The following is a 14,569-nucleotide window of genomic DNA, read 5'->3' on the forward strand; positions in this document are numbered from 1 at the left end:
AGCGCCGTGCTTGACCCTGCTCTGCTATGTGCAGTTGTGTGACCTTGAGCAAGTCACTGGAACTTCCTGAGTCTCTACGACCTTACGTGTGACTTAGGGATGATATTGTCTACCTCACCAGGTGTCTATGAGGAATAAATGAGATGCTATGAGAGACACTCAGTGATCTCAAAGGGCAAACACTTTTCCTCCAAAGCGATGTAACGGATAGACCTGAAAGGTATGACTAGCGGGCTATGCGAGGCCTGGGCTGGTTGCCCTCAGACCCTTCTTGCCCCTTCCTTGCTCAGCACCACAGAGGGCAGGGGTGGCAGGCCCTGAGTGTTCCAAGTCCCCCTGTCATCTGGGTTCAGCCCACGGAAGGCAGTGGATGGGAGTGTGAAGGAAGGGAGAAACCAGGATATTTACCTCCCTCTCTGCCCACAGACAGCTTCCATCTGGAACTCCCCACCCCGCCCTTCCATCCTATGGGTGGTGGCGACTTTCTGCTGGTGTTAATATCCGGACTGCCTCACAGCTTTCGGATTCTTGGTATTTCCATCCTTTGTGGGCCAGTTCCCTGCATCAAAGTCTCTCTTTTTTGAATACTTTAAGTGGTTTCTGTTTCCCTTGTTTGACCTTGACTGATAATATTATTAGGAAGACCTGTCACCAAAAGAATTTTCCCAATACCGAATGCACCATTAGAAAGTCATTCCATTGGCTACTTTTCCTTAAAGGGAGGAGTGGCATGTTTCTGTTATGGAATGCTACAGAACAGCATTTTCACAATTCTTATGATGTCCTCTCACGCACCCATCCAATCACCCACCCTCTGCACATTTCATATCTACTGTGAGTTAGGAGTTGAGCTCAATGCTGCGCACACACAGATGCACGAGGTACATGTGGATCAGGCCAAGTGATTTCGAGACCCCTCTCTCACGATCGGAAGGGCAGGGCACATTTGTCTGGGCATCAGGAATGACAAGGTGGTGTAGGTGCCTAGTGCTGTGTTTGGCACTCAATATCAATAAGAGATCTCCCATTCCTGTTTCCACTTTCTACCCGTCCCCTAAATAATAAACTGAAGTAAGTGAAGTGGGTTGGGCAGGAAATATAGTCACCGCTCCATAGCTATAGAGCCAAAGTCCAGAGTTGTTATCTGTCTAAGATGAGCAGCTAGTCAGTGGCAGAGTCTGCAACTGGCGGTCAGATCACACGGCTTCTCTGGAAGTCATCTGTGCGGAGAAATGCGTGGTTACATGGGGCCAGGGAGCAGAGCAGCAGAGAGAGCAGTGCGCAAGGAATGAGGAAACCCATCCTCTCCCAGGGGCCCCGCCCCCCGCCCAGCTGTCAGGCATGGCCGCAGACATGCTCATCAGTTAGTTGGTCTCTCTGCACCTTCGTCTGTGAGTGTCCACTGAGGGCCAGCACCTGGCGCGCAGGGCTGGAAGAGACCGATATGTGCTGTGCACGTGTGGGGAGCTCTGCTCGCTTCTGCTGCAAATAGCAACAGAGGCGGGGTGACAGGCAGGGAACTGGGGAGGGTCTCGAGAAGCCTCCCCAGCCTCAGCTTCCTGTCCAGGAAAGGAAACTAGCACCTGTGCCGTGCGCCTCACAGGGTTATTGCGAGACCAACCGGCACTTGGCTTTGAAGATGGCCAGTGTCTGCTGCAGTCCCATTGCAAATCATCTGTGGCAGATGTACTCCAGGCATAGCCCAGCCTCCGAGCTTTAGGTGACACCAGTCAGTTGTGGAGACAAAATAAATGACAAAACAGAACACAGGCAGCACGCTGTAGGGAGAGAACTAGGCCACGACGTGGTCCTCCTGCCCCAAACGTCACTTTGTTCCAAACCTTTATCATAATTTCCAGGACTATGTCCATGCATAAAAACGGATAAAAGGGGGAAATCAGCAACAAGAAGAGCTGACATTCTGCCAGGCTTTATTAGGGGTCGGGTCGTCTCCCAAGCCTTTCCTGAGCACCAGCCTTCTCGCCATGTTACAGGTGAAGGCGGCGGCACCGAGAGGTGAAGGAATTTCCTGCAGGCCACACAGCTGGTTACGTTAACTGGTTACGTTAAAGGACTGTGAACCAGTAATGTGAAAGAGCTTTCTTACAAGGTTCAAAACCTACTGCAACCAGCACTCAGACCTGGTACGGGACTGTCTTCCTGCCTTTGAAGGAAGAGAGGTGTTAATTAAGAAATTATCCGCGTGCCTTTGGCCGTCGTCATCACCTCGCCGCACAGCTGTGCCTTTAAACACCCATCCGGCTGTTACAAAGGTTAGTCTTTGCTCCTTTCCACTTTCCCTGAGCCAACGTTACTTGGTACATTAACTCGGGTGATTAGGGTAATGGTGCCTGTAAACCAGTGAGCTCCCCCCACCCCCCGCTTTTTACATAGTTCCCCAGAGCTTCTGTGTAATACTAGAATGTTGACTTAAAAGAATTATTTTTGGTATTATTTTAAAGGAAAAAAAAAACCCTGATGATCCTGGAAAATGAAGAAAAGTGATGTGTCTGCAAAAACAGTAGCAGGATTTTTTTTTTTAAATCCCCCCGCCCCCCCACGCCGCCCCAGGGGCTGTAATTTGACTGCTCACTTTGGCAAGCCTCCAGAGACAAGTCCAAGTGCTTAATCTCTTTCGATTTCTCTCTCTCTCTCTCCTCTTTCCTCCTTCCCACCTTTCTCGCCCCAGGGCAGAGGGGAGGCGGGACGGGGGATCCACCGCTGGCGGCTGGCGGAGCCCGCTCCCGGGCGCTGAGAGGGGCGGGCCGGGGCGCGGCCGAGCGGCGGGGGCCGAGCCCGAGGAAGAGGAAGTCCGAGCCCAAGCGGCGGTGCGGGGCGCTCGGCGGGCGCCCGAGCCGGAGCCGGAGCCCGAGCCGGAGCCGGAGCCGGCGCTGCGCAGTCGCCCCTTCCCGGACCGAACCTGCGTGCGCGGCCCCCGATGCGGGCCGCCCCTCTCCGGGTAAGCGCCGGCTTTCCTTCACACCCGGGGTCCTTTCCAAGCGATGGGACCGCTCGCCGGGAGCCCCGAGGATTGGGAAGGAGCCCCCAAGTCAGCAGGTGGTGGCGGACGGAGCGTGATGCCTGGACCCCATTCCCTGCGCGCTCCCTCCGGGGCGGGGGCAGACGGTGTTGGGGAGAGCCCCCCGGCCGCGGAGACCCGGGGTCTGCCGCTGCCCGCCGCCGCCTGGAGGGGGCGACCCGCCGCTCCGCTCCGGGCTCCGGGCCGCGAGCCCCGGCACAGCCTGGACCTGGGTAACCGGCGCCCCGGACCCTGCACCCGCAGCCCCGGCGGCTGCAGCCTTGGCTCTCCGAGAACCCCGAGCTCTGCAAAGCCGAGTCCCACCACTCCAACAGGACAGTCCCCAAACGGGACCCGACCGCCGGCCACCTCGAGCGCCCCCAACACCGGTCCGGGCGCCCGGCCCCAGCACCGGCGAACCGCGGCGGGGGTCGGAGGCCAGGGCTGCGGCGCGTCGGGCTCGGAGGATCCCTGCCTTTGTGGCAGTGGGCTCGGTGGCCCAGCTCCGCGAATACGCCCGGGGCGGGGCAGCGCGGGGCGGGGGTACGTAGAAAGCCGGGGGCTCTTTTGTCTCGGGGGTAAAAGGTAACACCTGGTCTCCCCTGGGACTCCGCCGACCGTTCCGGCTCCCGAGGAACAGCTGGGGTCTGCGGGTGAGGCCGGCAGCGCGGCCCTCTTTGTGTGCCCTGATGGGTCTGGTTCCTAAACTACCGGGCGAAGGAGGGTCCAGTTGGGGGAAGCCGTTGAGCGATTCAATTGTATCCCGGTCACTGGAAACAATGAGGTGGGTGAGTTTTTAAAAATGCGCTGGTGAAGTCTGGTTTGCAGAGCGGGTATTTCATTAGGTTCTGCTCCTCGGCGCTCCCTTCGTACCGCCCTCAGGTGGCCGTGGCTACTGCACGCGCTTTTGAAATCCCTGTGCGCGTCCCGTGGGAGGCGGTTTCCAGCGGGCGTTACAAAGGACGCGGCCACTCTCGGAGGCAGAGTCGATTTGGGGGTTTTCCGACAGATTGCATACAGAACTACCTCGTGTTTCCTTTTCAAACCAGGCGGAGGCCAGAGTGTTGTCGCTAGGCCAGATTTGTCGCCCAAACAGAATTGCAGGCCCAGCTAGGTCGCGGAACGCTGTGAAAATAGTTACCGAGTGTTAAAATCGGCATCTTCTGGCTTCTCGGTTTTCTGTAGTTGGCATGGTTTTAAAGAATTTACCAACGTGAGACTTTGATTAAACTCTATTAAAACATTTCCAAGCCCATTGCGTCGAGGAGTAAGAAAACATCATTGTAACTTGGGCCTTGCCACATGAGACCCCAGCAAGCTCTGCCAGCTCCGGTGGCCTGGGCTGCCTCCCTCCTAAAGTGATTTATGCGAACCAGGTACTTTGTAAAGCTTCGTGCTTACTCCACCCCGCCCCCAAGGCCCGCGGCATTTATTCGATCTCCAGTAGTTTAAGACTTAGATACAAAAGTGATGGTTTGATATAAGACCCTCTGACTTGGCTCTGACTTCTTGTTCTACTTGAGGCCCTGTGTCCAAGCCCCCAAACCACCTGCAGAAATAAATGTTTTTCCCCAGAGTTCTCCCCTCTCCCGGGCCTCCTCCTCTGCAGGGTGTCCCCAGCCGTCCCTGCATCACCTTCCTTTTCCCTCCGGGCGCAGCTGTGTAACCTCACTGCTGACACGGGCGGCCGGGCGCAGTGAGAAACAGTTCTTGGTCGGAACCGTGCCCTAACCCTGCTTTTCCTCGATCATTCGCACCTTCCGGCTCATCTCCATCTTCCCCTGGACACCAGCTTCCTTCCCCGCCTGGAATGGGCATGATTGTTGTTACCAGGTCCAAGCTTCAACATTTCCATGGGAAGTTCCATCTGTGCTTCAAAGAGTCTGGGTGATCACTTGGTAACAAACCAATAGGAAGGAAGTGGCAGTAGTTTTGCAAACCCCAAAATAACCGGTACTGTTTTGTCCCCTCGCCCCCACCCCGTTAAGGACCTGAGTTTTTTTTTAAGCAATTTAACTAAGACTTGATGGTTTGTGGTTTGACACATAAATATGGGGCATGCGTCAGTGGCATTATGTCTTCTGAGCCCCTTCATAAACTAAAAGTAATCCCTGGGTCTGTACTCTGATTCTTAATGGCTGCAGTCCACATGTTGCTGGTCTCGCCCCTCCTGCCTTTCATTGCTGGTAGTTGGTCTTTCAAACAATTGTCATCTTTTAACCCCCGTTTGGGATGATTAGATCCACGGAACAGTAAAGCTGGAATGTAGGGGCCAGGCTAAATCTTGGGGTGATCTTAAAGATTTAGGAACGTGATAGAGGGGAGGACCAACCGCTCTGGAAGTAGCCCACTCGTATATGAAGCTTCTCCGTGCAGCTCATTAGCACGGAGACCTTGACCCCTGTAGGAAATTATTTAGGCTCGATCATGTTACAATCAGGAAAATGGAATCATCACAGTTGATTGCTCTCTCTGGATTATCTCACCTTTGCTCACGTCTTCCTCCGTAATCTAGGAAATAATGGCCTTTCTCTCTGGAGTCAGGCTGAGCCCCGCTGATGATTAATGGAATGATTCGCAGAGCTTGGCACGCAGCGTGCTTTGAAGGTGGCGGTTGTTGTCAAACCCAGTCTCGGGAAGGAGCGATACGGCGGGGCTCACACAGCTCTCTGTTGGCGGAGCCGTGGTTTAACCCGGGTTCCCTTCTCTTCCCCCCGAAATGCGCTACCTGGAAATGACGGCAGTGCGGAGGCATGTTTTTAATGAAATGCACTGGTTTACTCTTTAAGGGAAAACATCACTGTCTCTTTTGACTTAGGAACACTGGCTTCTAAGGCAGAATGCCCATGTATTCAACTAGGAGTGGTAATGGAAACATTTTCCGAGACAGGGACCCTTAAGCCGTCTAGTCCTGGCAGGTGGCAGGCTCCGAAATACAATGTTTCGTCAGCCTGCATCAACAAAATGAAAAGCTGACCCCAATCCAATCGGGCATTCCGAGCCATGGGTGCCTCTGCCAAGTAGAACCGACTGCAGAGCCAGCTTTCAAGCAATTAAGAGATGACTACATGCTCCTCTTTACATTGCTCACGCTGATGAAAGGCAGCAGATGTTTAGCAAAGAGGATAGAAATACAGCCCAACCGTCCTAGCAAGGGGGCCCAGGTTTGCTGCAGACTAACTGGGCCACAGGTTACTCGGATGCTGCCGAACAGTCTCAGGTAAGCCCGGCCGTTCCCAATCCTGGCGGTCAGGGGTGGACGGTATCCTACCTCTGGAATAGATTTCATTTTTGAGGCACGTTTCAGTGTCTTCTAAATCTGTGTACACAAGTTCACACACACACACACACACACACACACACACACACACACACACAAAATGTGTCTTTCCGATGAGATATAAGCCCAGTAAAAACTCCCAAGCCTAAACATCTTCTTTTGGTACATACTGAGTGATTGTCTGATGGATAACTGAAGTATGCTGAACTGATGGAACCGAAACTTTACAACCGCCCTCTTCTTTCCCCCTTCCCCATCGTCTTGGATGAAGGGCACCTTGAAGCGCGATAATGCTAGGCCAAGTTTTAAAAAGAGCCCAGCAACGCCCACTGGCTGTGCTAACCTGATGAGAGGAGGATCGGGGGTTTCACGGGTCTCTAATTAAGGGGGTTGGTTTGGTGAGCTTTAATAACCGGTGTGCTGCATGCAGAGCCTACTGAAGCCTCTTACACCAGCGTTGGGAAGGTCCAACCATTACAGCCTTTGGCCAAAAGGTAGCAAGTCCGAAGTGTAAGAAGGACATCTTCGAGAATGTCCAAGACAAAGTTAAAAATGGGTGTGAGTCTCATAATGGCTTAAAACTGTAGAATTCGCGTGAGAGGAATCACTAAATCAATAAATCATCGCACCCTGAAATTAGCTCTGATTAGTGAAGCGGTACGCAGGTCTAGTTCTCTCTGTGTCTGGTCACCTCATGCACTTGAATGGCCTGTGTCTGACTGCTGGTGGAGGAGAGCGATAAGTTCTAGGTCAGGGGGTGGTGAACGCTTTCCTGTAAATAGCCAGATAGTGAGTATTTTGGGCTTTGTGGTTCGTGTGTGTGTGTGTGTCTTATATATTCTTTGTTTGTTTGCAACCCGTGAAGAATGCAAGAGCTTATCTTGGCCTGAGAGCCACACGGAACAGTCCGCGGGCCGCATTTGTCCCGGTCTGTCCTGAAGGAAACATTGTCTGTGTGTGATATCCTTCAGTACTTTCACGGAGACCCGAAGTGACAAGTTTCATAGGCTCTCTCTGCGCTGAGGTGATATATACGAACGTAAGAACCCAATCTCCTTTGTTACTCCTTTTTTTTCCAGCTGGTTTTCTCTATTTTTTCTTTACCACGGGGGTTAGGAGTCATTGGACATAGCCATCCGTCGATACAGGAATGGCAGTGCCCAATTTCAACGTTCTTCCTTGAGTTAGATGCTGAATGGAGAGAGAGTCTCGGCTGGGACGGAAGGAAGCCCACTTTGAGATTTGCCACTGATGAAGCTCACTGACCCCAGGAAACAAAGGTCAGACCCCCGAGCCTGGCCCTCCAAGTTCCTGTACACACTTTCCTTCCAGCTCCTCCCCTGTGTATCCCCCTATGTCCCCATCATCCAAGACCACTCCCAGAGCCCTCTGTGGGCTGTGCTCACTTCCACCAACGGAGGGGTCCTTCCGCACGAGGTTTAAACCTCTGTCACTTCCTTGCAGCCTCTTCTCAACTTACTGGGCAGAGATGGAGGCATCTCCACCTCCATGTTAACGCAGAACCTCATACATGAAACACCTAGAAAAAGAGGGGAATGTGGTGACCCAGGAGGTAAATAGTACCTTTCCAGAAGAGGGGAACAGCTTTATCCCTCTCTGTAGTTTCTGGATCTTGTTGTACATCTTTGGACGAGTCCCAGAATGTAGCACAGAACTTTCCAGGGCTTGTGTGTGATGCACAGTATCACACGGTGCCTGTGTGTCTGGCTTTGAAGTCAGGCTGAGCGGAGGCCTGGTCCTTACTTCCCTACTTACCTGCTGTGGGTCCCCCATCTTTAGAGTTGCTAGGATAAATGAATGTTTCCTCTTAAAGCATTTTGTTCAGGGTCTGACATGTAGTAATTGCTCAAGAAATGGTAACTTTTCTTCATTCCAGAGCCATTCATTGAAAACTTACTAAGCCTAGTCCTGGCTGGTATAGCTCAGTGGATTGAGCGCAGGCTGCGAACCAAAGTGTCATAGGTTCGACTCCCAGTCAGGATACATGCCTGGGTTGCAGGCCATGACCCCCAGCAACCGCACATTGATGTTTCTCTCTCTCTCTTTCTCCCTCCATTCCCTCTCTAAAAATAAATAAATAAAATCTTAAAAAAAAAAAAGAAAGAAAACTTACTAAGCCTAGAATGATGCCTGATGCTATTGAAGAGGCATGGTCTCCACAGAGATGTGATCAGCAAGGGGGGAGAATCAGGGTGATGATGGGGCCGCCTTAGACTGATGATTTGGGATGCCACCCAGAAAAGGCAACCTTTGAACTGCAACTTTAATGGTATTCATGAGTTCCTGTTTCATCAGATCTAAGATACTTTTGAAAGACACTGTTTCTGCCTTGATCGGGGTGGCTTAGTCGGTTGGAGCATCAGTCCGCAAAGCAAAATGTTGTGGGTTCAATTCCCGGTCAGGACACCTACCTAGATGGCAGGTTTGGTCCCTGGTCAGGGCACATTTGAGAGGCAACCGATTGATGTCTCTTTCATATCAATGTTCCTCTCCCTCCCTTCCCTTCTCTCTGAGATCAATAAGCATGTCCTTGGGTTAAGATGAAAAAACAAAGGAATACGTTGTTTCTTACTTTATTTTATTGTATTTTTTTTATGTTCAGACCATCATACACTTTACAAGGAACCTTTTTTAAAAAATGTATCTCTAAGAAAAGAAATTCTGTCAATAAAATTGACATTGCCTCCTTAAGATGCATCCATAAATTGTGAGGGGGGGAGCATTTCTTAGCATCAATAAAATGCATTGATATTTACCCTCAGTAAGTATCTGTTAAATAAATGAATCTTACTCTATGATTGCTCACAGGATTCTGCTTCAGTGGTTTACATTATAACTGACTTTCTCCCTTTCTTGAGTTGGACTAGTAAAGAGTTAGATAACAACATAGTACGCGAAAGTATTGTAAGACATTTGTGATCTGATACATTTTTCAAGGTTAAAACACTCACTCTGGCCGTTGGAGTGAAGGAAGTGCAGTAGCGAATCCTGTTTAAGTGAAACTGGCTCACACACACTTGGGCAGGGGTGAAGTTGGGCAGCTCTGGCGGCCAGATCATTGCTTTTGGCATCTGTCTGCAGAGATGTGTGAATCCTTAATGCACGTCAATGCCTTCCCCAGGGCAATGAAGGCATAAACTTAGAGCTCACTGCCTTCTGTTTTCTAGATTTAATGTAATGCAAATACTCCTCTCCAGCATCTCAAGGGGTTGATCATCCCTCCGACCACGTGGGTCCTTTCTAATAATGAGAACGGAGGGGCTCCATTGAGAGCCGACCTCCTTCCCTCCTCTGGCAAGGCTCTGGGCTGTCCTGCTCCAAGCAGTGTCCTCTCCCAACATTTTCCCACCCTCCTCCCTGTTTAGAGTCAAGTCCCGCCGGAGTCTTTGCTTTCTGACCACCCTCTAGACTCGGAAACCTCCTCAAGTTCTTTTTCCACACCCTCCTCCTCCGGCTCTCACTTCTGTCTGTGATTCACTCCGTTTCAGGTTGACTCAGTGGGAGCTTTGACAACACGTGGCTATTTCTCACTGTATTTAGGTGTGCTTTCATAGTGTTTATTTTAATTTCAACATGTCACCCGTGTCCCTGGGTGGCATGCTGGCCCTCCATACACGGTGAGCATGCCCTTCCTAATACCCTCCGGGAAGCTGTTTCTTCGGGGCATTTTTCAGCTCCCCCTACTCTCTCCCAACTGTGCCACTGAAGCCCCAGCAAAGTTTGCTTCCCGCACCCTGCCTGCCTGGGAGGGGCCTGTGAGCCCTTGGCCAAGGAGGAAGCCAAGGGCAGGCCTTTCCCCTTCCAGCGCCACCTCCTTCCTTCCTCCACCTGCTCCTGTGACTAAAGACCTCATGCTTCAGGAGGTCTGACACCAACTCCCGCAGAAATTGGAGACTTTGGAAATGGAGCAAATGCTAAGGACAGGACATTTGTAGCCATTGTGGGGGCGGGTGGGGGCGGGGAAGGATGCACCGTTGTTCAGCTTGAGGATGATGGAGGGGGAACGGGGAGGATGGGCGGCTGCGAGGGAGGGCTGGAGGGGCTGATCCCAGGCGGTCCCAGCGTTCAGCTAGCTTCCCGTGGCTGCGTGATTACAGACGGTCTCAAACGCTCACATCTGCGCCTCTCTGATGTGCTGGAGAGAGGAAGGGCTGTAATCTAGGGCGTAAATGTACCACCCTATGTTTGTTCCCTTGAACAGTGTAAACCTGTTATTAGTTTAAGCATCTGTGTTGTGCTAGAATATTATAGCTGCCGCAGAGGGGGATATGGGAGCTGGTCTGAGACGACTTCCAGCTTCAACCCTCGGGCGCCTCACACCTTTAAAATTCTGAATCAACGATATACATGGAGTGCGAAACATGACGGCCCCAGTCAGGGGTACTACAGGTGTACTGCGTGGGTGTGAGAGGGGCATGCTGGGGGAGACATAGACTTTACAAGTTAATTTTTGTAAAAGGAGAAGCTTCCCTGACGTCATGCCTTGCCCATCCCAGATCAGGGTTTTTGGAGTCAGTTTCTCACGAAGGATAGCAAAGATGGGACCCTAAGGACGTGCAGACGGTCAGGGGACCGATGGGAGACGGGTATGCAGACCAGCTGAGGAGGTCCGGCTCTGTCCAGGAAAGTGCTCGGGGGAAACAGTTGGACGCGTCTGGAATTTAGCGATGGAGGGAAACCTTGGTGGTCTTGGCTCTCTTCCACTTTGCTTCGCTGTCTCTGTAAGACACATGCTTATCCACCCCGCTCCTATAGCAGTTGTTAATATTAAACTCTAAGGAATACCATTTACTCACAATATTTAATAAGACCTGATCTTGACACGAAAACGGCAGAGAAAGTGACGGGGAAGCAACGCCCCCGCGGCGTGTGGAACCCTGCGCCCGCGCACGCGCCCTGTCCTGGCGAAGCGTTGCCTGCAGCAACCTAGGACCCAGGAAACTTCCAAAACCACCTTCTATTTTCTTTCCATCGTTCTTTTTAGAATTTATCCTGACATGAGAGAAAATGATATGGGATTCTAAAGATGGAAGTGTGATGAGCTCCATAATAGCAGTGCCTTCCAAAACCCAGAATACCCCTGAGGAGTGAAGGAGGATTTGTTTTGCTTGATGGTCTGTTGCAATGGAGATGGGATACTATGTAACCTGATAGTGTAGTTTCAGAAATTTCCAGGTAGGAGCGTGACAGGGATTTGTTTTTAACTTCTTTGTTTTAAAAACATTTATTTACTTATCTGTAGAGTGAGGGGAGGGGAGGGAGAAAGAAATGGAGAGAAGCATTGATCAGTCGCCTTCATTTGCACTCTGACCCGAGACCGAACCCCTAACTCAGACACGTGCCCTGAGTGGGGATCGAACCAGCCGTCTTTTTGCTTTGTGGGATGATGCCCGACCAACTGATCTGCTCCAGTCAGGGCTGTTTTCAACTTCTTATGTAAATGAAAACAAGAACACATTCCTGTACCAGCTAAAGACATACCAGCTAGCCATAACTACTCTAAACATCTCCTTGGTTTGGGATTACTAATGTATGCAGAAAACACTTTCACAAACGTTGAGAAACGTATACCATGCTCTTGACTGAGGAAACTCTCCCTTGATACTTCAATATGCATAACAGACACAGCAATCAAAGCCAATAATTTCTTACTTTCTTTGCTTACTCATTGTGGTACTCAGTTCAAACACTGTTTCTGTGACGTTCGTTCTGGGGGAGAAGGTATGCATGGCAGCGATAGGTTTGTTTTTCTAAGGTTTGAATACTCAGAGTTGAAATGCAGGAATAGTCTGAAATTTGGCCGTCTCTACGTGTCATTTGGAAGTTCTTTGAAAACGCCTTCTAAAACGAGGACAAAACCATGTAATAAAGATGTTATAGGTTTAAATGCATAATGGACGGGTAGCACCTAGTACGTAATAAACCCTTGATAAATAACAGCTCTTTCATTATGTTCACTTCAGTTTAATTCCCTGCTACTGGGTGGCTGGGACAATGATCCAACGTGAAAATACTGGGGAAAGCTGTCCCGGTGGAGGGAGAAGTCCCTTCAGTTTCCTGAGGCAAAAGTCAGTGGTCAGAGACAGGGAAGAGACACGCGTCTTTGTTCGTGTCACTGTGGTTGAGACATACAGTGCTCATTACACTTGGGAATTCAGATTAGAATTAGTTTATTGGACAAATGTAATTTTCAAAAGTTCTCTGGACACAGTGATGAACAAAACAGACCAGATCTGGGGAGGGGGTAGACCCTCTGTAGTGAGCGCTGTGAGCCCTTTAAGGAAAAGAAGACAGGGGGAAGGGGCATGGGGCGGGGCCACTGTCATTGTCTGGGTGGTCAGAAGGGCCCCTGTGAGCCGGTAACACTGAGCGAAGGTTTAAATAACAAAACATCCTGAGTAAGTTCTAAGGAAAGGACATGTTAGACCACAGGTGGCAACCGCAAGGCCCGGGGGCCGAATCCGGCCCTCCACCTTGTTTTATCCGGCCTGGCACCTTGTTGCTACCTGGCGGCAGTACCAAGCTCTCACTTTAACTGTTAAAGAGGAGTTACATTTCTACAGTCCCAAAATTACATCCGGCCCTTTGCAGGCAACCAGGAGGCTGATGTGGCCCCCGGCGAGAATGGGTTTGACACCCGTGTTCTAGACAGACAGAAAGAACGTGTGGAGGCCTTGAGAGAAGAACAGGCCCTGTGAGTGTGAGTGTGAGGGAGAGAAAGGCAGCCTGTGTGTGTGAACACGCGTAAGTGGAAGATGGAGCTGCAAAGGTGGGCGGGGCCCTGGTTGCGTGGCGCTTCATAGCGTCAAAGGTCTTGAGCACAGCTCACAAGCCCAGTGCAAAGCCGCTGTTGTTGACGCAGGGGAGGGACAGAGTGGATGGAGGCCCAGTTATCATTCAGGTGGAGCAGCTGGGAAGCTATGGCAGGCGCAGAAAAGATGCTACAGAATAGGTGGTGAGACTCAGGTTGGTTCGGCACTGGAATATCAGCCAAAGCAATGCAGCACAAGAAGGAATTGATGGGAATGAGGAAGCAGCACGGCCACTCTCCTTTGCTTTGACCTACCTGCTACCGGTCTCCACCTTTTACTCCCATCGGCCTCTGTTCTGTGGCTCCCTTAGAAAAGTAACCGGGGCAGCATGTGGCCACAAGAGATGCTCTCTGAGCAGCAAGGGAGAAGAAGCCCACCTCCCCACCAGCCCCTTCAGAGCTCAGTACCCCTTCCTTCCAGCTCCTTCACATTCTCATTCCCTCATCTCGGGCACTCACGATGCAGTATTTTCATAACTATTTAGTTGTCTGCCTTTCCTCACTGGACTCCGCCAAGCTCCTGGGTGCAAGTGGTCGAGCAAACTAATTGTTTCCTGAATTTTGACAAATTCAGGCAAAAATCTCAGTCTTCACACACTACTTGAAGACAAGAAACTCTGAGTAGGTAGCTAAATATTTCAAGAAGAAGAAAGAAGAAGAGGAGGAAGAGGAGGGAGGAACAAGAAAAAGGAGGAGGAGTGAAGGGAAGAGGAGGAAAGGAAACGCACTGGGGAAATCCGACGGCCCTCTGACTCGCCACTTCCTACAGGTGTCTTCAGAGAGTTTTTGTTCAGACAACCTTCTGTAAGGGGAGCCCGGGAGCTCTTGCTTTGGAAGTTCTATGGGTCTGCAGGAAATGCGGTGCTCTATAAATATTTATGTCCATTGCCTGCCTTTCACTGGTTTATAGTGCAATTGGAAAGTCAACAGTGTTTATTCTGGAATAGAAACAACTATCAGAGAAATTTCAGTGGTAAGAAATCTCTCTAATGTTCCAAGCCAGCAGAGTGACTGCTCTGTGTTTCCAGGCAGGATATCAGCCCTGTTCCAACCCTATAAACATGCCTTTATTTGCATGCGGAGGGCGCTTCAGACCTTTGGCGTGCCTCCCGGGACGCGGAGATCATGCCACATTCATCCTCGTGTTCCTAGTCGAGAGCGTGTACACCGGCATACCATTGACCTTGAACTGCATGTCTGACTTGAAGTGTGGGCAGGTTCTCTATTTCCACTGTAGAGTGGAATTGAGAAGTCTCGTGTTCAATGCTAGTGTGTGGGTTTGGGTGAAAACCTTAATTCTAGTGTACCAACATAGAGCTCAGAAATGTAAAAACAAGTTTAAGAAGTCTATCTTTGTTATTCTCCTATTCAGAATTTAGCCCTTTTACTGGGGAAGGGGGGGAGATGAATATAGTCAAACCACATTGTTTAGTGTTGT

General features: G+C 50.7%; 1 protein-coding gene across 2 annotated transcripts in view; it reads left to right on the forward strand.

Moving 5' to 3' along the window:
• Nucleotides 1–2,760: 2,760 nt before the first annotated feature.
• The window catches only part of PLEKHG1 (pleckstrin homology and RhoGEF domain containing G1), a 206,489-nt gene continuing 194,680 nt past the window's right edge, over nt 2,761–14,569 (forward strand). The window contains exon 1 of one of the 2 annotated variants that reach the window (XM_045843148.1): nt 2,761–2,959. The gene's annotated coding sequence lies outside the window, so the exon portion shown is untranslated. Of the gene's footprint in view, nt 2,960–3,735; nt 3,804–14,569 lie in introns of those variants that run through there. The other variant, XM_045843149.1, reaches the window with a different exon arrangement.

This window comes from Phyllostomus hastatus, unplaced genomic scaffold (genome assembly GCF_019186645.2).
Source record: "Phyllostomus hastatus isolate PE091 unplaced genomic scaffold, TTU_PhHast_1.1 phas_contig_40, whole genome shotgun sequence".
Taxonomy (NCBI): domain Eukaryota; kingdom Metazoa; phylum Chordata; class Mammalia; order Chiroptera; family Phyllostomidae; genus Phyllostomus; species Phyllostomus hastatus.